Raw genomic sequence first — 23,381 nt, forward strand, 5'->3', positions numbered from 1 at the left:
TGTTTTGCGGGTACTATTTAATGAAGCTGCCAGTTGAGGACTTGTGAGATGTCTGTTTCTCAATCTAGACACTAATGTACTTGTCCTCTTGCTCAGTTGTGCACCTGGGCCTCCCACTCCTCTTTCTATTCTGGTTAGAGCCAGTTTGCTCTGTTCTGTGAAGGGAGTAGTACACAGCATTGTACGAGATCTTCAGTTTCTTGGAAATTTCTTGCATGGAATATCCTTCATTTCTCAGAACAAGAATAGACTGATGAGTTTCAGAAGAAATGTATTTGTTTCTGGTCATTTTGAGCCTGTAATCAAACCCACAAATGCTGATGCTCTAGATACTCAACTAATCTAAAGAAGGCCAGTTTTATTGCTTCTTTAATTAGTACAACAGTTTTTAGCTGTGCTAACATAATTGCAAAAGGGTTTTCTAATGATCAACTAGCCTTTTTAAAATTATAAACTTGGATTAGCTAACACAACGTGCCATTGGAACACAGGAGTGATGGTTGCTGATAATGGGCCTCTGTACGCCCATGTAGATAATCCATTAAAAATCATCTGTTTCCAGCTACAATAGTCATTTACAATATTAACAATGTCTCTACACTGCAATTGTGATCAATTTGATGTTATTTGAATGGACAAAGAAACGTGCCTTTCTTTAAAAAAACAAGGGAAAATAATGTTTGTGTGTGTAGATATATGTATAAATATATAGTATTATTGGTATGTGAGACAAGGAAGATGTACCTGTCCATAGTTGTTTATTAGGAACGGAAATTGTATTACTTATCGAATGTTGTGAAACAAACAACAATTGTGTCTTTCATTGTCTGTTGCCATTACAATCGCCGCCTAACCTTATGGTTATTCCCCCTTTCCCTCTTCAAAAGGACCACAATGGAAATAAGCTGTTAAGCTTTATTTTTGTTATCCTTGATGATTTTCTTAAATTGTATGTGGAGGCGTCACTAGCTGGAGGGACCTTATGTATGGATTTTCTTTTACAAATGGTCAAATAAATGTAATCAATCAATCCTGACCACCCTTAGACAGATTTGGAAAGATAAGGATTGTTCTCTGGCACTGTCATCAGACGATAGCTTAACTAATTGATTTGCAAATTACAACGTTCATTTGCATTCATCTAAATGTTGTGCCTTTCATCTCCCAAAAACAGGCTAGACTGAGTGGGCTGAATAGGAACAAATACCAGTGTCTTTTATCTCTTTTTGTGTAAAAACCAATATCTAAGCAACATTAACTTATGTTGTATTTTTTAATTGGTCTTTTGTCTCTGAATTTTTACCCTTCAGGTTTTTTTCCCTGTTACGTTTTTGTTTGAAGCTTATATCAAAAGGATCCAAACCAGACACTCAAGTCAATTTAGCTCCTGTCTACTGCCTACACTAAAGAAGGAACATGCATGACTCATGTAGCTCGTGTTTGCAACAAGTTCTCTCTCCTTTGCAGAAACAGTCAGGCTCTTCGAGATGAAGACGAGGCTGTTATGAAGTCTCCTACTGCCTCTCCTGAACCAAGCGACGAAGCCGCTTGCCCCACTAAGACAGGGCAAGGGGTGGACACCAAACTCCCATGTACAATAATCTAGACTGGGAGGTAGTGTGGACCAGAATGAGCCAGATGAACAGCTACCCAACCCACCTACCTCAAACCAGGTCAGGACATCTGTAGTGTTAGCAAACGTTTTTATCTTGAGATGTAACCTGGTGTTGGCAATTTTCCTGGGATCCCACTGCTGACACCAATTACGCTTCATATTCCACTTCTGACACCATTTACCCTTGTAATCCCTTACCTAGTACCGTCTACCATTGGGATCCCACTTGTAAACAGCAATTCACTTTGGGATCCCACTTTGGACACCAATTTCCCAGGGAAATCCCATTCGTGACTCCAATTAATATGTATAATTATATATGTTTTCTGTGAATGTGGTGGTACCAATAAACCCGGTTTGTGTTGTGGTTGTGTACTCAGACGGAAGCTGGGGTAGCTGAAGAAGAAAATGACGAGAACGAGCTGAAACTCGAACCAAAGAAAAGAGTGTTACCTGCTTGGATGACGGTACCCATTGCAGCTCCCAAGAGCCCCACCACCACCAAAGGTAGCACTCCTATTTAGGGCTGTGACATAATGGAATTGTGGGTAACAATCCATTGACATGCATATGACAGCAATTAACGTTATAATTGTTATCATTACAAATTTAAGAAAAGATTCCTCATCAAATGAAGGGATGCTAGGTTGGAGTGGATTTTCACATTTGACTATTGACACAAGATTAGTGCATGAGAGAGATGGAATAACCTAGTTGTCAACTGCTGTTGCTGTTTCTGAAAAGGTCGAACTAGTCAGAGACCTCCACCATTTTTATAGAAGATTGGTATGTTTATTCTCCCTCTCGATTCGCGCACCTGGTGAACTGCGCTGGAAGCAGTAAGCTGTGCGCGCCACTGTTTCCCGAGGAGCATTATTTTCCCGATATTGAACTGTAATTCTATGTCATATGTGAAAACAAAGCTGGAAAAGCATGAGAAATAGCAGGTCTGTGCTCAAATAATTTCAAAAGGATATGTTGGCTTGCAAAAAAAGAAAAGAAAATGCATTAAGTGACAAATATTGTTGATATTTAACTTGCTAGCTTTATAAGGCTCCATGTTAGGAATCCTACATAAGTGAGTGATAATATAAGGGGCTTTACAACCCGTTTTAACCCCATAACAGGATGCACTGCATTGGTTTTAAACTCTTTACTTATATTCAATGAAACTTGAGGCCAATTGCTTGTTACTATACATATAGCCACCCTTTAACTACATGGAGTTAGGGTGTGTGTGTGTGTATGTGTGTGTGTGTGTGTGTGTGTGTGGGGGAGAGGACATTTACGAAAGGATGCTGTATCAGCACACACATCGCTTACAAGGTCTTGTACAACAACAGCAGAGGCCAAGCCATAGCCTATTCTATTGGCAATCACTACTCACTAGTTGATAAATGGAAACCTTTGGAATTTCTAATCTTGAGTCGGGAAGGGATCTTGAGAGCTAGGCCTACATTACCTCAAAGGTCGCTGTCATGTGTAATGTTGTACGTCGACAAGTGAAATACTTGGAAACAACCTACCACTCTTGAAGATGTCAATATCCTCTTCAGGAAAACAGATTTCAGTTGCGGCGTGCTGCCAAACCTTACTCTTTTGGGTCAAGCCTTTGTTATTTCCTCATATCGTTGCCCTAGTTTCCTTAAAGTTCCCCTGAAAGTTTCAACTTCCTCATTCTGACTCACTCTGGAGTCTAGTGACCCATTTACCATGTATGCATCCCAAATGGCACCCTATTCCCTATAGAGTCCATTACTTTTGACCAGGGCCGATAAGGCTCTGATTATTGATAGCCAATGCCTCTGAGCAAGCCTTTTGACAGGGACCATCAATCTATATTTTCGGTTGAATCAATCAGTGGTCAACAGCACATACCCTTTTTCAGATACCTAATTTCCTATCTTGAACTTGATCTAGGATCAGTTTTCCCTTTTCAATCATAATGAAAAGGATTACATGGACAAGGGGGACCTTATCCTAGATCAGCACTCCTGAGACGCTTTGCGAATACAGGCCCAGGTCTGGGAGTTAATGTCATTAAGTGAATAATTAAACTCCAGGGAGAAACTGAAACCAGTGCACACTGCAGCCCCTGGGCCCAGTTTTTAAAAATAAATTTATCTAGATTATGCCTATCTGATAGGATTAAATGCAGAAAAATAGAATGGGAGTCCATCTATAGAATATAATTCAAGTCAGTGATTTGTCCCTTCTATTAATTCTCCTTCTATGCATTTAATCCTATCCAATAGACTATGTCCAGATAGACAACTTTTGAAAAACTAAACTGGGCCCTGAGGATCAGAGCTTCCTATCTCTGCTGTTATCATTGTGATCTGCACCTGGCGTCCCTTTATCAAGTTTGGGCAACTCCAGGCCTCGGCAGCCTGAATGGCGTCACACATTTTCACCAGCCCAAGCTAAAACACCTCAATAAGCTAAATGTATTCTAAACTGGAGACCGTGATTATTGGAATCAGCTAGGAGAACTTGAGCAAAAGTGTCACCAATCAGTCCCCCTAGGACTGGAGTTGCCCATCCCTGCTTTACATGACCAGAGAGGTAGAGGCGAAGCGAGAGGATTTACTCGGCCAAAAATCTGTCTGCGTGAGAAACCCATTTTTGTTTTGGACGTCTATGAGAGATGTCAAATTACATGAGGCTTATTTGATCGAATATAAGTTTCGTAATGTTTAGGCTGTTACAAATGTACTGCTATAAGTGAATGCACTTGGTATTCCGGCAGCTTTAAGAAAAACAACTTAGTTGTGCCTGTTGATTACATGCATATCTGCCCTCTCATTGGCTAGAATGTTCCCACTTGATCTTGCTGCCTCTCGCCTGACATCTGATATCTTCTGTACGAAGATATATTTCCATTGTTATAGCAGTCACTCGACTATCTTGTCAATATAATCGATACTCTTTGACAATCTTCGACCCGTTAACCCATAATCCTACTCGTTTTAGGAGCTGGAAATCGAGGCAGAGGAACCGCAACCCCAACCATAAGCACCAATCAGGGTACGGCCAAACGGGCCAGGGACGCAGCGCCCTTGTCAGGGGAGGAGGAATCTGAACACAGCGAGCCGGAGCCAAGAGGGTGAGGAGGAAGAGTGATGAGGACGATGTGGTCCAGTCTAAAACAGTTGACGTGTGTGTGTGTGTGTGTGTGTGTGTGTGTGCGCGTGTGCACGCGAGTACATTTGGATACACCTACTCATTCAAGGGATTTTCTTTATATTTACTATTTTCTACATTGGTTGGGTTACTACAATAATAGTGAAGACACCAAAACTATTTTTTTAAATTTATTTTACTAGGCAAGTCAGTTAAGAACAAATTCTTATTTTCAATGATGGCCTAGGGATTCCAGGTCTCTACCTCATGAAGCTGGTTGAGAGAATGCCAAGAGTGTGCAAAGCTGTCATCAAGGCAAAGGGTGGCTACTTTGAAGAATCTCAAATATTAAATATATTTTGATATATTTGTTCAACACTTTTTTGATTGCTACATGATTCCGTATGTGTTATTTCATAGTTTTGATATATTCACTATTATTTTACAATGTATAAAACTATAAAAATAAAGAAAAACCCTTGAATGAGTAGGTGTGTCCAAACTTTTGACTGGTACTATATATATTAGGGCGGCAGGTAGCCTAGTGGTTAAAGCGTTGGACTTGTAACCCAAAGGTAGCAAGATCGAATCCCTGAGCTGACAAGGTAAAAATCTGTCGTTATGCCCCTGAACAAGGCAGTTTAATCCACTGTTCCTAGGCCATCATTGAAAATAAGAATTTGTTCTTAACTGACTTGCCTAGTTAAATAAAGGTTAAATATATCATATCGATGGAACTCTGGTCTCCGGTGTGATTGCACCAGATGTGTAACCACTAGACCACATCCGCTAGACCACAGCCTCTCGTGGCTCACATTGACTTGTATTTACTTACAATCAACCAATCAATCTTCATGGTCCCCGAGGGATATTTAGTTTGTAAAAATAGTAGCCATAGGGAAATTTGGGCAAATGCCAGATGTGTGGTGGAACAAAATGGTCCTGTATGTTAGAAATGCACAGGGGAGTAATCTTTTTGGGGGGGGAATTATTGTTTTGGGTTTTTTTGAACTTCAAAAAAAGAAAATATATATATATATACACTGCTCAAAAAAAATGAAGGGAACACTAAAATAACACATCCTAGATCTGAATGAATGAAATATTCTTATTAAATACATTTTCTTTACATAGTTGAATGTGCTGACGACAAAATCACACACAAATGATCAATGGAAATCAAATTTATCAACCCATGGAGGTCTGGATTTGGAGTCACACTCAAAATTAAAGTGGAAAACCACACTACAGGCTGATCCAACTTTGATGTAATGTCCTTAAAACAAGTCAATGAGGCTCAGTAGTGTGTGTGGCCTCCACATGCCTGTATGACCTCCCTACAACGCCTGGGCATGCTCCTGATGAGGTGGCGGATGGTCTCCTGAGGGATCTCCTCCCAGACCTGGACTAAAGCATCCGCCAACTCCTGGACAGTCTGTGGTGCAACGTGGCGTTGGTGGATGGAGCGAGACATGATGTCCCAGATGTGCTCAATTGGATTCAGGTCTGGGGAACGGGCAGGCCAGTCCATAGCATCAATGCCTTCCTCTTGCAGGAACTGCTGACACACCCCAGCCACATGAGGTCTAGCATTGTCTTGCATTAGGAGGAACCCAGGTCCAACCGCACCAGCATATGGTCTCACAAGGGGTCTGAGGATCTCATCTCGGTACCTAATGGCAGTCAGGCTACCTCTGGCGAGCACATGGAGGGCTGTGCGGCCACCCCACACCATGACTGACCCACTGCCAACCGGTCATGCTGGAGGATGTTGCAGGCAGCAGAACGTTCTCCACGGTGTCTCCAGACTCTGTCACGTCTGTCACGTGCTCAGTGTGAACCTGCTTTCATCTGTGAAGAGCACAGGGCGCCAGTGGCGAATTTGCCAATCTTGGTGTTCTCTGGCAAATGCCAAACGTCCTGCACGGTGTTGGGCTGTAAGCACAACCCCCACCTGTGGACGTCGGGCCCTCATACCACCCTCATGGAGTCTGTTTCTGACCATTTGAGCAGACACATGCACATTTGTGGCCTGCTGGATGTCATTTTGCAGGGCTCTGGCAGTGCTCCTCCTGCTCCTCCGTGCACAAAGGCGGAGGTAGCGGTCCTGCTGCTGGGTTGTTGGCCTCCACGTCTCCTGATGTACTGGTCTGTTTCCTGGTAGTGCCTCCTTACTCTGGACACTACGCTGACAGACACAGCAAACCTTCTTGCCACAGCTTGCATTGAATTTCCCATCCTGGATGAGCTGCACTACCTGAGCCACTTGTGTGCGTTGTAGACTCCGTCTCATACTACCACTAGAGTGAAAGCACCGCCAGCATTCAAAAGTGACCAAAGCATCAGCCAGGAAGCATAGGTACTAAGAAGTGGTCTGTGGTCACCACCTGCAAAACCACTCCTTTATTGGGGGTGTCTTGCTAATTGCCTATAATTTCAACCTGTTGTCTATTCCATTTGCACAACAGCATGTGAAATTTATTGTCAATCAGTGTTGCTTCTAAGTGGACAGTTTTTGATTTTCACAGGAGTGTGATTGACTTGGAGTTACCTTGTGTTTAAGTGTTCCCTTTATTTTTTTGAGCAGTGTATATATGTTTTTTTTTTTACAAAATTTGAACAAATTGTAATGGACCTAGATACCGTTTTTTGAAATAACTACCATTTTTTCCAACCCTCGAATTGATTTTGATCAACAAATCGGTACATAAAAGGGAATTTTGAAATACCTCAAGAATACATCAGTGAATTATCTTAGTGCATTTACAGATGCTGGCGCGTGGTAAAACGAAATGAGCTACTATGAGAGTATTTCCTGTACCTTGTCAAATCTTCTACTCCATGATCCCCTCCCCAGTTGCCCCATCATAAAGGGTTATTGTTCTGTGATGACCTCATAACATAACAAAGCACATGTTGGCAGCTATTCTACTAAAACAACTATTCATAGGGGTTCTAGTAGTTGGGTTAGATAAGGATCTTTAAAATGCTTATATCAGACTGGGTAGTCGTTAACGGAGCATTTTCCTCCCTAATGTACTCATGCCATGTAGCCCTAAAATGTTAAGGTTACTCAAGAATGCTCCGTTAACGACTACCCAGTCTGATATAAGCATTTTAAAGATCCTTATCTTTTTTTGCATGAATTTTTGCATGAAGTACCGGAGGGGCTGGTAGCTTTTGTGACCTTGCAATTTATCATCCATTAATTTGTATGTGGCAGTGGCGGTTAAGATGAGGGAGGACAAAAAATGTTTTATGAGGGAACCACACATGTGGAGTTCATCTGTTCACCTACTCTGCGTCTCTCAAAGACACAGAGGTTGGAACCAAAAATCTCAAATTTGGATTTATCAGACCAAAGGACAGATTTCCACCGGTCGTTTTTCAACCACTCCACAAATTTCTTGTTAATAACAAACTATAGTTTATGTCCATTGCTCGTGTTTCTTGGTTCAAGCAAGTCTCTTCTTATTATTGGTGTCCTTTGCAGAAATGTGACCATGAAGGCCTGATTCAAGCAGACTCCTCTGAACAGTTGGTGTTGATGTGTCTGTTACTTGAACTCTGAAGCATTTATTTGGGCTGCAATTTCTGAGGCTGGTAACTCTAATGAACTTATCAAATCAAATATAATGTATTTATATAGCCCTTTGTACATCAGCTGATATCTCAAAGTGCTGTACAGAAACCCAGCCTAAAACCCCAAACAGCAAGCAATGCAGGTGTAGAAGCACGGTGGCTAGGAAAAACTCCCTAGAAAGGCCAAAACCTAGGAAGAAACCTAGAGAGGAACCAGGCTATGTGGGGTGGCCAGTCCTCTTCTGGCTGTGCCGGGTGGACCCGGTAACAGAACATGGCCAAGATGTTCAAATGTTCATAAATTACCAGCATGGTCCAATAATAACAAGGCAGAACAGTTGAAACTGGAGCAGCAGCACGGACAGGTGGACTGGGGACAGCAAGGAGTCATCATGTCAGGTAGTCCTGAGGCATGGTCCTAGGGCTCAGGTCCTCCGAGAAAGAAAGAGAGAATTAGAGAGAGCACACTTAAATTCACACAGGACACCGAATAGGACAGGAGATGTACTCCAGATATAACAAACTGACCCCAGCCCCCCGACACATGAACTCCTGCAGCATAAATACTGGAGGCTGAGACAGGAGGGGTTAGGAGACACTGTGGCCCCACCCGAGGACACCCCCGGACAGGGCCAAACAGGAAGGATATAACCCCACCCACTTTGCCAAAGCACAGCCCCCATACCACTAGAGGGATATCTTCAACCACCAACTTACCATCCTGAGACAAGGCCGAGTATAGCCCACAAAGAGGGGGGGGGGGGGCAGTAAAACCTTGAAATCAGCCCTTGCTTTGACAGGAAGCCAGTGTAGGGAGGCTAGCACTGGAGTAATATGATCACATTTTTTGGTTCTAATCAGGATTCTAGCAGCCGTATTTAGCACTAACTGAAGTTTATTTAGTGCGTTATCCGGGTAGCCGGAAAGTAGAGCATTGCAGTAGTCTAACCTAGAAGTGACAAAAGCATGGATGAATTTTTCTGCATCATTTTTGGACAGAAAGTTTCTGATTTTTGCAATGTTACGTAGATGGAAAAAAGCTGTCCTTAATATGTTCTTCAAAAGAGAGATCAGGGTCCAGAGTAACGCCGAGGTCCTTCACAGTTTTATTTGAGACGACTGTACAACCATTAAGATTAATTGTCAGATTCAACAGAAGATATCTTTGTTTCTTGGGAGCTAGAACAAGCATCTCTGTTTTGTCCGAGTTTAAAAGTAGATAGTTGGCAGCCATCCACTTCCTTATGTCTGAAACACATGCTTCTAGCGAGGGCAATTTTGGGGCTTCACCATGTTTCATTTAAATGTACAGCTGTGTGTCATCCGCATAGCAGTGAAAGTTAACATTATGTTTTCGAATGACATCCCCAAGAGGTAAAATATATAGTGAAAACAATAGTGGTCCTAAAACGGAACCTTGAGGAACACCGAAATTTACAGTTGATTTGTCAGAGGACAAACCATTCACAGAGACAAACTGATATCTTTCCGACAGATAAGATCTAAACCAGGCCAGAACTTGTCCGTGTAGACCAATTTGGGTTTCCAATCACTCCAAAAGAATATGGTGATCGATGGTATCAAAAGCAGCACTAAGGTCTAGGAGCACGAGGACAGATGCAGAGCCTCGGTCTGATGCCATTAAAAGGTCATTTACCACCTTCACAAGTGCAGTCTCAGTGCTATGATGGGGTCTAAAACCAGACTGAAGCATTTCGTATACATTGTTTGTCTTCAGGAAGGCAGTGAGTTGCTGCGCAACAGCCTTTTCTACAATTTATGAGAGGAATGGAAGATTCGATATAGGCCGATAGTTTTTTATATTTTCTGGGTCAAGGTTTGGCTTTTTCAAGAGAGGCTTTATTACTGCCACTTTTAGTGAGTTTGGTACACATCCGGTGGATAGAGAGCCGGTTATTATGTTCAACATAGGAGGGCCAAGCACAGGAAGCAGCTCTTTCAGTAGTTTAGTTGGAATAGGGTCCAGTATGCAGCTAGAAGGTTTAGAGGCCATGATTATTTTCATCATTGTGTCAAGAGATATAGTACTAAAACACTTGAGCGTCTCTCTTGATCCTAGGTCCTGGCAGAGTTGTGCAGACTCAGTACAACTGACCTTTGAAGGAATATGCAGATTTAAAGAGGAGTCCGTAATTTGCTTTCTAATAATCATGATCTTTTCCTCAAAGAAGTTCATGAATTTATCACTGCTGAAGTGAAAGCCATCCTCAAATATCCTCTGCAGCAGAGGTAACTCTGGGTCTTCCTTTCCTGTGGTGGTCCTCAAGAGAGCTAGTTTCATCATAGCGCTTGATGGTTTTTGTGATTGCACTTGAAAAACTCTCAAAGTTCTTGACATTTTCCGGATTGACTGACCTTCGTGTCGATGGACTGTCATTTCTCTTTGCTTATTTGAGGTTGCCATAATATGGACTTGGTCTTTTACCAAATAGGACTATCTTCTATATACCACCCCTACTTGTCACAACACAATTGATTGGCTCAAACGCATTAAGAAGGAAAGACATACCACTAATTAATTTTTAACAAGGCACACCTGTTAATTGAAAATGTGTTCCAGGTGACTACCTCATGAAACTGGTTGAGAGAATGCCAAGAGTGTGCAAAGCTGACATCAAGGGTGGCTACTTTAAAGAATCTCAAATATAAAATATATTTTGATTTGTCTAACACTTTTGGTTATTACATGATTCCATATGTGCTATTTCATAGTTTTGATCTCTTAACTATTATTCTACAATGTAGAAAATCGTAAAAATAAAGAAAATCCCTTGAATGAGTAGGTGTATTCAAACTTTTGAACGTACTTACGTACTCGCACGCACACACACAATAGTTAGTATACACAACTGTTTTAGACTGGACCACATCGTGTACACTTAGCAAGCAGTTTACCATTTTTTCCAACAATTGTTTACAGACAGATTATTTAATTTATTATTCACTGTATCACAATTCCAGTGGGTCAGAAGTTTACATACACTAAGTTGACTGTGCCTTTAAACAGCTTGGACAATTCCAGAAAATGTCATGGCTTTAGAAGCTTCTGATAGGCTAATTGACATAATTTGAGTCAATTGGAGGTATACCTGTGGATGTATTTCAAGGCCTACCTTCAACCTCAGTGCCTCTTTGCTTGACATCATGGGAAAATCAAAAGAAATCAGCCAAGACCTCAGAAAATAAATTGTAGACCTCCACAAGTCTGGTTCATCCTTGGGAGCAATTTCCAAACGCCTGAAGGTACCATGTTCATCTGTACAAACAATTGTACGCAAGTATAAACACCATGGGACCACACAGCCGTCACACCACTCAGGAAGGAGACACACAAATTATGTGGATATATTGAAGCAACATCTCAAGACATCACTCAAGAAGTTAAAGCTTGGTCGCAAATGGGTCTTCCAAATGGATAATGACCCGAAGCATACTTCCAAAGTTGTGGCAAAATGGCTTAAGGACAACAAAGTCAAGGTATTGGAGTGGCCATCACAAAGCCCTGACCTCAATCCTATAGAATATTTCTGGGCAGAAATGAAAAAGCATGTGCGAGCAAGGAGGCCTTACAAACCTGTCTGTTACACCAGTTCTGTCAGGAGGAATGGGACAAAATTCACCCAACTTATTGTGGGGAGCTTGTGGAAGGCTACTTGAAACATTTGACCCTAGTTAAACTTTTTATACTTATTTTTTACCCCCCTTTTTCTCCCCAATTTCGTGGTATCCAATTGTCCAATTGTTAGTAGTTACTATCTTGTCTCATCGCCACAACTCCTGTACGGGCTCGGGAGAGACGAAGGTCGAGAGCCATGCGTCCCCCGAAACACAACCCAACCAAGCCGCACTGCTTCTTAACACAGCGCGCATCCAACTCGGAAGCCTGCTGCACCAATTTGTCGGAGGAAACACCGTGCACCTAGTGACCTGGTCAGCGTGCACTGCGCCCGGCCCGCCACAGGAGTAGCTAGTGCGCGATGAGACAAGGATATCCCTACCGGCCAAACCTTCCCTAACCCGGACGACGCTAGGCCAATTGTGCGTCGCCCCATGGACCTCCCGGTTGCGACAGAGCCTGGGCTCAAACCCAGAGTCTCTGGTGGCACAGCTAGCACTGCGATGCAGTGCTTTAGACCACTGCGGCACCTGGGAGGCCTTCAATTTAAAGGCAATGCTACCAAATACTAATTGTGTATGTAAACTTCTGATCCACTGGGAATGTGATGAAAGAAATAGAAGCTGAAATAAATAATTCTCTCTACGTTTTTTCTGACATTTCACATTCTTAAAAAAAAATGGTGATACTAACTGACCTAAGACAGGGAATTTTTTACTAGGATTAAATGTCAGGAATTGTGAAAAACTGAGTTTAAATGTATTTGGCTAATGTGTATGTAAACTTCCGACTTCAACTGTATTTAGTATATTTTTTGTCAAAAAATTATAAATGGAAATAGTTAAACATTTAAAAAAGTTTTCTGAAATTTACTGAGGAGGATGGTCCTCCCCTTCCTCCTCTGAGGAGCCTCCACTGTTGTGTAGTGTTGTCTGTAATGTGCAGTATTGTGTTTGTTGTGTGTTGTTGGTTAATGTTACAGTGTATGGTATATCACTCCTCAGGCATTTAAAGCCAGGCAGCAGGTGAAGCCTAGTAATGTAGAGGAGAGCGAAGAGTCGGACCACGTGGAGGAGGAGGAGGAGGATGATGAAGAGGAGAAGAAGCTTCCACAGTGAAAGGCAGCAGCACTTCTACGAGCAGAGCGGAGGTCAGCCAGTCCGAGGATAGAGGGAGACAGCCTCAGAACGGTCGGCAAGGGGCCTCAGGGGTCAAGTGAAGTGTCAGGCCCCGCCCAGTCCTAAGCTTGGCTCAGGACGACCTGCCCCTTTGGGAAGTACTGTTACAGGTACATTCCTACATAACATTGTCTGAACAACAACTGTTCGAAATGCACTTCTGAGAACATGAATTTAGGCCGTCAAAACGTTCCAACAAATAATTTCATTCAAAAACTTGCCATATTATATGGATATTTTTATTTTATGTTGCTCCGGGTACTAAAGATGTGAAGTGCACTTTAGCTATTATGCATGTTACAAAACAAACATATTCTATTCAAATTGGTTCCATGGCAGCTCTTCCTGATATCAAAGAACTGAACATGTACCGTATGTTTTCCCCCCCAGATAGTTTCTCTTATTTAAGGTTTTGTTTGTTTTCAAACCGCTGATGGTTAACGAACAGCTACGTGAAGCCTGGGATAAGCGGCGGTATTCTCCAAGACGAGAAGTGTGTCCAAATGGCACCCTATTCCTTTTATAGTGCACTCTTTTTGACCAGGGCTGATTATGGCTCTGGTCAAAAGTAGTGCATTGCATGTGTATACAGTGGGGCAAAAAAGTATTTAGTCAGCCACCAATTGTGCATGTTCTCCCACTTAAAAAGATGAGAGAGGCCTGTAATTTTCATCATAGGAACACTTCAACTATGACAGACAAAATGAGAAGAAAAAAATCCAGAAAATCACATTGTAGGATTTTTAATGAATTTATTTGCAAATTATGGTGGAAAATAAGTATTTGGTCACCTACAAACAAGCAAGATTTCTGGCTCTCACAGACCTGCAACTTCTTCTTTAAGAGGCTCCTCTGTCCTCCACTCGTTACCTGTATTAATGGCACCTGTTTGAACTTGTTATCAGTATAAACGACATCTGTCCACAACCTCAAACAGTCACACTCCAAACTCCACTATGGCCAAGACCAAAGAGCTGTCAAAGAACACCAGAAACAAAATTGTAGACCTGCACCAGGCTGGGAAGACTGAATCTGCAATAGGTAAGCAGCTTGGTTTGAAGAAATCAACTGTGGGAGCAATTATTAGGAAATGGAAGACATACAAGACCACTGATAATCTCCCTCGATCTGGGGCTCCACACAAGATCTCACCCCGTGGGGTCAAAATGATCACAAGAACGGTGAGCAAAAATCCCAGAACCACACGGGGGGGACTTGCAGAGAGCTGGGACCAAAGTAACAAAGCCTACCATCAGTAACACACTACGCCGCCAGGGACTCAAATCCTGCAGTGCCAGACGTGTCCCCCTGCTTAAGCCAGTACATGTCCAGGCCCGTCTGAAGTTTGCTAGAGAGCATTTGGATGATCCAGAAGAAGATTGGGAGAATGTCATATAGTCGGATGAAACCAAAATATAACTTTTTGGTAAAAACTCAACTTGTCGTGTTTGGAGGACAAAGAATGCTGAGTTGCATCCAAAGAACACCATACCTACTGTGAAGCATGGGGGTGGAAACATCATGCTTTGGGGCTGTTTTTCTGCAAAGGGACCAGGACGACAGATCCGTGTAAAGGAAAGAATGAATGGGGCCATGTATCGTGAGATTTTGAGTGAAAACCTCCTTCCGTCAGCAAGGGCATTGAAGATGAAACGTGGCTGGGTCTTTCAGCATGACAATGATCCCAAACACACCGCCCGGACAACGAAGGAGTGGCTTCGTAAGAAGCATTTCAAGGTCCTGGAGTGGCCTAGCCAGTCTCCAGATCTCAAACCCATAGAAAATCTTTGGAGGGAGTTGAAAGTCCGTGTTGCCCATCAACAGCCCCAAAACATCACTGCTCTAGAGGAGATCTGCATGGAGGAATGGGCCAAAATACCAGCAACGGTGTGTGAAAACCTTGTGAAGACTTACAGAAAACGTTTGACCTCATTGCCAACAAAGGGTATATAACAAAGTATTGAGATAAACTTCTGTTATTGACCAAATACTTATTTTCCACCATAATTTGCAAATAAATTCATTAAAAATCATACAATGTGATTTTCTGGATTTTTTTCCTCATTTTGTCTGTCATAGTTGAAGGGTACCTATGATGAAAATTACAGGCCTCTCTCATATTTTTAAGTGGGAGAACTTGCACAATTGGTGGCTGACTAAGTACTTTTTTGCCCCACTCTATATAGGGAGTAGTGTGCCATTTGGGATGTACACAAGGATTTGCCTAGATAGGGACTCAGGGTCCAAAACTAAATGGCAGAGAGCAGGTTCAAATTTAGATTATCTTTCAGGCAAATGAAATGAGCAAAGAGAATGTGCTAGCTCAAAAGCTAAAAGCTCTTCAAAGAATACCAATCAAAACGGGATTGACCATAACTTTCAGTGAGTTTCAATGTTTTAATAGTGAGCTTTCAATGATTTTCTTCTCAAAATTGTTATTTCTATCAAAGGAAAAACCCAGTCCACTTCCAAGAACCCAGTCACCACGGGGACAGCGACTACGAGGACGATTCCGCGAAAGACGTGAAGGAAGAGGAGGACATGGACCAACCTGAGTGTCCGTATGGCACAGACTGCTACAAGTAGGATGCACACCACAGGATATAAGGAATTTGTAATCGTGTCTCAAGACCATTTATTGTCAGTAATGGCAAACATCAGAAAAAAGTAGCCTAATAGCTCCTACAATTTCAACAGGAGAAGAGAATATAACCTATTATTATAGCCAGTTCTCCCCTGTAAGAGGTATTATGACCTCAATAGAACTTTCTGGATACAGGAAGGTTAAATAAAACAGTAAGGCAGTAATCAGGACTCAGATGACAGGAGAGTGTCTGAGTGGACTCAATTTGTTGGCCTCCATTTTAACCTTGAGCAGTTGACATCGGCGACCAAAGTGCTTGAGGAACAGGAGAGGCTGACATTTTAGTCTCATTGGCATTTGGCAATACTAGTAGCCCTTTGTAGTAAATCAAGCAATTTTCCATGTTTTCTTTCCAGGAAAAACCCCTCTTCACTGGAAGGAATACAAACACACCAAGAAGGTATGTTAATTTATATCTGAGAGAAAAAGACATGCTAACCTCTCACCGCCCCTCAATTGTTTCTTAGGTTCCATTTTTGGTTCCTTTCAATGCAGAAAATAATCAGCCGCACATCCAATGAATCCAACTGGTATGCAGAGCAGAGACATAAGAGAAACCTTTGATCTGAAGCAATGCTATAAATACGTCTATTGTGCAGATGCCCAACAGTCTTATCTGGGCTATTGAATTCGGTTTGTTTTTATCTTTCCAGATTTAGTCAGACAGCGATGTATATGCATATCCATCCACTGTAGCACTAGTGAATACACTGTACAAACGTATAATCCACATTCCCCTCCAGAGTTTAAAGAAGCAAAAAGGATTAAACCAATTGCCCTCCGTTTCTCGGATGGGACGTCAGCAGGATCTTTAAGCTCATTGGGTAACATTGACTTCCTGTAAGGGAGGTGTGTGAACTCAATTTGTATTGCCTCTCAGCTTACAGACTCATAGTGATGATATTGAACATAGCTGCCATTACCAGAAACCTGGAGTAGGATGAAGTTGCCCCTAGACGCTGATCTTGTATCATTTTAGCATTTTCCCCACTAATGGTTAAGGTAACGATCGGGGAAGGGGATGCTAATCGTAGATCACGTGTGGACAAGCTTTTTGTCTCGAGGGCCACATCAGGATTTAGAAATTCATTGGAGGGCCGCACAGATTTTTATATATTTGTATATATTCCCCCCCAAGCAGACACATCGATGGCTCTGAACAAACTTTATTTGACTCTTTGCAAACTGGAATCCATACATCCTGAGGCTGCATTCATTGTAGCTGGGGATTTTAACAAGGCTAATCTGAAAACAAGACTCCCTAAATTTTGTATCAGCATATCGATTGCGCAACCAGGGCTGGAAAAACCTTGGATCATTGTTACTCTAACTTCCGCGACGCATATAAGGCCCTGCCCCGCCCTCCTTTCGGAAAAGCTGACCACGACTCCATTTTGTTGATCCCTGCCTACAGACAGAAACTAAAACAAGAAGCTCCCACGCTGAGGTCTGTCCAACGCTGGTCCGAGCAAGCTGATTCCACACTCCAAGACTGCTTCCATCACGTGGACTGGGATATGTTTCGTATTGCGTCAGATAACAACATTGACGAATACGCTGATTCGGTGTGCGAGTTCATTAGAACGTGCGTTGAAGATGTCGTTCCCATAGCAACGATTAAAACATTCCCTAACCAGAAACCGTGGATTGATGGCAGCATTCGCGTGAAACTGAAAGCGCGAACCACTGCTTTTAATCAGTGCAAGGTGACTGGTAACATGACCGAATACAAACAGTGCAGCTATTCCCTCCGCAAGGCTATCAAACAAGCTAAGCGTCAGTATAGAGACAAAGTAGAATCTCAATTCAACGGCTCAGACACAAGAGGTATGTGGCAGGGTCTACAGTCAATCACGGACTACAAGAAGAAAACCATCCCAGTCACGGACCAGGATGTCTTGCTCCCAGGCAGACTAAATAACTTTTTTGCCCGCTTTGAGGACAATACAGTGCCACTGACACGGCCTGCAACGAAAACATGCGGACTCTCCTTCACTGCAGCCGTGGTGAGTAAAACATTTAAACGTGTTAACCCTCGCAAGGCTGCAGGCCCAGACGGCATCCCTAGCCGCGCCCTCAGAGCATGCGCAGACCAGCTGGCCGGTGTGTTTACGGACATATTCAATCAATCCCTATACCAGTCTGCTGTTCCCACATGCTTCAAGAGGGCCACCATTGTTCCTGTTCCCAAGAAAGCTAAGGTAACTGAGCTAAACGACTACCGCCCCGTAGCACTCACTTCCGTCATCATGAAGTGCTTTGAGAGACTAGTCAAGGACCATATCACCTCCACCCTACCTGACACCCTAGACCCACTCCAATTTGCTTACCGCCCAAATAGGTCCACAGACGATGCAATCTCAACCACCCTGCACACTGCCCTAACCCATCTGGACAAGAGGAATACCTATGTGAGAATGCTGTTCATCGACTACAGCTCGGCATTCAACACCATAGTACCCTCCAAGCTCGTCATCAAGCTCGAGATCCTGGGTCTCGACCCCGCCCTGTGCAACTGGGTACTGGACTTCCTGACGGGCCGCCCCCAGGTGGTGAGGGTAGGCAACAACATCTCCACCCCGCTGATCCTCAACACTGGGGCCCCACAAGGGTGCGTTCTGAGCCCTCTCCTGTACTCCCTGTTCACCCACGACTGCGTGGCCACGCACGCCTCCAACTCAATCATCAAGTTTGCGGACGACACAACAGTGGTAGGCTTGATTACCAACAACGACGAGACGGCCTACAGGGAGGAGGTGAGGGCCCTGGAGTGTGGTGTCAGGAAAATAACCTCACACTCAACGTCAACAAAACTAAGGAGATGATTGTGGACTTCAGGAAACAGCAGAGGGAACACCCCCCTATCCACATCGATGGAACAGTAGTGGAGAGGGTAGTAAGGTTTAAGTTCCTCGGCATACACATCACAGACTAACTGAATTGGTCCACTCACACAGACAGCATCGTGAAGAAGGCGCAGCAGTGCCTCTTCAACCTCAGGAGGCTGAAGAAATTCGGCTTGTCACCAAAAGCACTCACAAACTTCTACAGATGCACAATCGAGAGCATCCTGGCGGGCTGTATCACCGCCTGGTACGGCAACTGCTCCGCCCACAACCGTAAGGCTCTCCAGAGGGTAGTGAGGTCTGCACAACGCATCACCGGGGGCAAACTACCTGCCCTCCAGGACACCTACACCACCCGATGTTACAGGAAGGCCATAAAGATCATCAAGGACAACAACCACCCGAGCCACTGCCTGTTCACCCCACTATCATCCAGAAGGCGAGGTCAGTACAGGTGCATCAAAGCTGGGACCGAGAGACTGAAAAAGAGCTTCTATCTCAAGGCCATCAGACTGTTAAACAGCCACCACTAACATTGAGTGGCTGCTGCCAACACACTGCCACTGACTCAACTCCAGCCACTTTAATAATGGGAATTGATGTAAAATATATCACTAGCCACTTTAAACAATGCTACCTAATATAATGTTACATACCCTACATTATTAATCTCATATGCATACGTATATACTGTACTCTATATCATCGACTGCATCCTTATGTAATACATGTATCACTAGCCACTTTAACTATGCCACTTTGTTTACATACTCATCTCATATGTATATACTGTACTCGATACCATCTACTGTATCTTGCCTATGCTGCTCTGTACCATCACTCATTCATATATCTTTATGTACATATTCTTTATCCCCTTACACTGTGTATAAGACAGTAGTTTTGGAATTGTTAGTTAGATTACTTGTTGGTTATTACTGCATTGTCGGAACTAGAAGCACAAGCATTTCGCTACACTCGCATTAACATCTGCTAACCATGTGTATGTGACAAATACAATTTGATTTGATCAATGATGAGAGCGAGGATGTAAGTGAAGACTCTTGACTATAAGCCACCTGACTCAGATGACAGAGGCAAGGAGGACCTCAAAAGACTCAAGAAAGAAGCCAAGGCCTTCACAAATCTGAACTACTGGCCTAAACTGGACTAATCTCCCCTTACCTGTTTTTAAACTAAGCATGCTATTTATGCAGGGTTGAAGCGTGTTTGGGTATACCTTTTTTCCTCTTCAAACACACTTGGAATCCAGCAGGTCTAGAATCTCAAATAATATTAGTCTCCCTGTGCTGGGAAAATTGTCAGCAATTTACCCCATCAGTTGGGAAGAATCAATAATGGGATTCTTGACTTGATGTCTAGATGTCATAATGCTGGCTTTACCTTTTTTTTTTTTTTTTTTAAGTAATTGAATTTATGTGTAATACTTTCTTGGATAGTAATTCATCACTAGCATTTTTGAGGTGTAGGAATGATTGATTATTGGTTTGTTTGAATTAGTATGGACAAGCAGTAAAATATATATATATTCCTTTAAAACTCATTGATCAGTCCCTTCAGAAAGTTTTCACACTCCTTGATTTTTTTCACATTTTGTTGTTATAAAGTGCAATTAAATTGACATTTTTTGGTCAACTATCTACACAAAATGTTTTGTAATTTCAAAGAAAAATGCTAGATTTAGTATTTATTAAGGAAAATAATCAGTAAATGTTAAACACCTTTTGGTGTGAATTGTTTTGGGTAAGTCTCTAAGAGCTTTGCACACCAGTATTGTGCAAAATTTGCCCAGTATTCTTAAAAAAATTATTCAAGCTCTGTCAAGTTGGTTGTTGATCATTGTCTGTTGGAAAGCAGACTGAACCAGGTTTTCCTCTAGGTTTTTGCCTGTGCTTAGCTCTATTATCTTTATTTTTATCCTGAAAAGCTCCCTAGTTCTTGCAGACAATAAAAATACGAAGAGTGGTACTCGGTGATGTGATGAATTTGCCCCAAACATAACACGTTTCAGGACAAAACGTTTTTTTCTTTGCCACATTATTCACAGTATTACTTTAATTTCTTTTTGCAAACAGGATGCATGTTTTATATTCTCTACAGGTTTCCTTGTCATTTAGGTTAGGATTATCGAGTAACTACACTGTTTTAATGGCCTCATGGTGAAATCCCTGAGTGGTTTCCTTCCTCTCCAGCAACTGATTTAGGAAGGACGCATGTGTCTCTGTAGTGACTGGGTGTATTGATACACCATCCAAAACCTAATGAATAACTTCACCATGCTCAATATTCAGCATCTGCTTTAAAAACATAGTTTTTTACTCATTTACCAATCGGTGACCTTCTTTGTGAGAAATTGAGAAACCTCCCTGGTCTTTGTGGTTGAATCTGTGCTTGAATTTCACAACTCAACTGAGGGACCTTACAGATGATTATATGTGTGAAACGGGCTAGTCATTCAAAAATCATGTTAACCACTATTGCAGAGAGTGAGTCCATGCAAATTTGCTAAGCAAATGTTTACTCCTGAACTTATTTACGCTTGTCATCACAAAGGGGTTGAATATGTATTGCCTCAAGCCATTCCAGCCATTTTTGTTTTAAAACATTTTAAAAACCCACTTTGACATTCTGGGGTATTATGTGTAGATCAGTGACACAAAATGAAGTTCTTTAATCCATTTTAAATTCACGCTGTAACACAACAAAATGTGGGAGAAGTCCAAGGGATGTGAATACTTTCTGAAGGCATTATAAATAATGTATCATAGCAGTAGTTATGTGTTTAATTGACAGTAGTTTGTCATGATTTGTATGATCAATGCCAGTGTCATGTTTTTCTACAGTACATATGCTTTTATAGAACAATATTCATTGTCTGTCTCAATGTAGAAAGATTTGTAAAAATACACAAGATGGGAATGCAGTTGTACATGAGTTTGAACATCTTTGTTGTATGCTGAATGATGATCCCTCACTTGGTCACTGTAAAGCATTCAAAACCTGACACATTCACTTCCTTATTCATGGTTCCAATTACATGATCACCTCTGGGATCATGAGAACCCAGAGTGTAATAGTGTTTAATTATACATGTTTTTTTTAAAATTTGTGAGCAAATTTGTATTTATTTTGTCGTCCAGTTTGACCACTCATTTTGTGATCCGATCCACATGCATTCATTAACAAAAACACAGCCTGGCGGCCTCGTGTTTTTCATCCGGGTAGCGGTTTTAATAACATCTCCCTCTTTTCACCCTCGTTTGTGGACAGCGTAACAAAAACAGGTCAACACACAGCTCCATACATTGTAAAAATGTATGTTCTCTTTTCACATTTTCTGGAACCTGCTGGAAAAACATACATACTGTGGAGGCAGGTTGTTGAATTTCTATGACTAATTCGAGCCTAGAAGTGGTAAGGGTTCTGACTTGAATTACTGCAAATGCCAAGCGCATGTCTCATAACAAGTACAAGCTAACGGTTGGTCTCGTAGCATAACAAGCAAGGCAAAAAAAAATAAACATCCTATTACAAATATAAGAGCCCCCATGTATGGCGCTATCATATGAAAACGTTAACAGCAATTTTGTAAAAGAGAATGAAAAACTGGTAGGCAACAAAAGTGACAAGCTTTCCGTAATTGATTTACTCCTAAAATGTTGTTTTGATTAAACCTAATGGTTTATAGTTATCGTCATCGTTGAGATCCCAAAAGGTAGCAGTGAGAACTCAAAAGTAGCCTTGAGGAATTTCAACGCCAATATGAACCTGCTGGTTTCCAGACTTCAAATCACCTTTTTTTATTTCACCCTCTACTTGAACATATTATCATTAGGGGATTTCTTGGAGACATTTATTTGACATTACAGATTAAAACAGGTGAACTGAATTGATAGCGAGAGAAGCAGCGACGACGTCACCATAATATCCTCCCATGCTTTTGAAGCTGATCTGGGACCAGCACCAACTTGGAGTGGTTATCCCCCCCCCCCCCCCAATCTCACTCCTATCACATGCTAGGCTTTACAGTGTGACCCCCTCCGATAGCCGTGGTCATATCAAATTATATTTGTCACATGCGCCGAATACAACGAGTGCAGACTTTACAGTGAAATGCTTACTTGGTGTTGCGCCAATTTGGTACCTGGCTTGGTAGACTGATACTTTAATTATGGGATTATGTTATTTGTTAATGGTGCACCACTACACTGTATTCTCCACTTGGTCTCATGATTACCTGCTCTTAAGAGCACTGTCGTGTAGGTGCTGGTGGGGAATGGCATGTTAGAAAATATCAAAGTAAAGTCATGTGTCTGGATTTGTGAATGGAATGTTATTCAGTCATGTGTTTTGAGAGTATGTATGGTAAAAAAAAGAAGGAGAGTCAAATTGAGAAAGCATCTCTTAATGAATTGATCCATCTGGATCTATCCTAACTCTTTAATTGTCTAGCTATCCCCACGCCACAATAGATTTATCTTAGATTCTTTGATTCGATAAGTGTGCTAGTTTCGGTTGAATTATTTATTTTAAAATAAGAATAGAGAGCACTCTTATTATTATTTTAAAACGATGTATATTTCATATACAAATGTGTATTATAAAACACTATGAACTGATCATTTATTTACTGTAAGACATAGAGACTTGTAATAACCTGTTTGTTTAGTAACCTCCAGGATTACATCAAATCAAGCCTCTTGAATAAATACAGGCAAAATCCTTTCAAAGTCAA

The 23,381-nt window shown here is 42.0% G+C and overlaps 1 pseudogene; it reads left to right on the plus strand.

The window, feature by feature from the left end:
- Positions 1-496: 496 nt before the first annotated feature.
- On the plus strand, positions 497-16,355 carry LOC135563491 (aprataxin and PNK-like factor; annotated as a pseudogene).
- Positions 16,356-23,381: the final 7,026 nt, after the last annotated feature.

This window comes from Oncorhynchus nerka, linkage group LG21 (assembly GCF_034236695.1).
Source record: "Oncorhynchus nerka isolate Pitt River linkage group LG21, Oner_Uvic_2.0, whole genome shotgun sequence".
NCBI classification, from domain to species: domain Eukaryota; kingdom Metazoa; phylum Chordata; class Actinopteri; order Salmoniformes; family Salmonidae; genus Oncorhynchus; species Oncorhynchus nerka.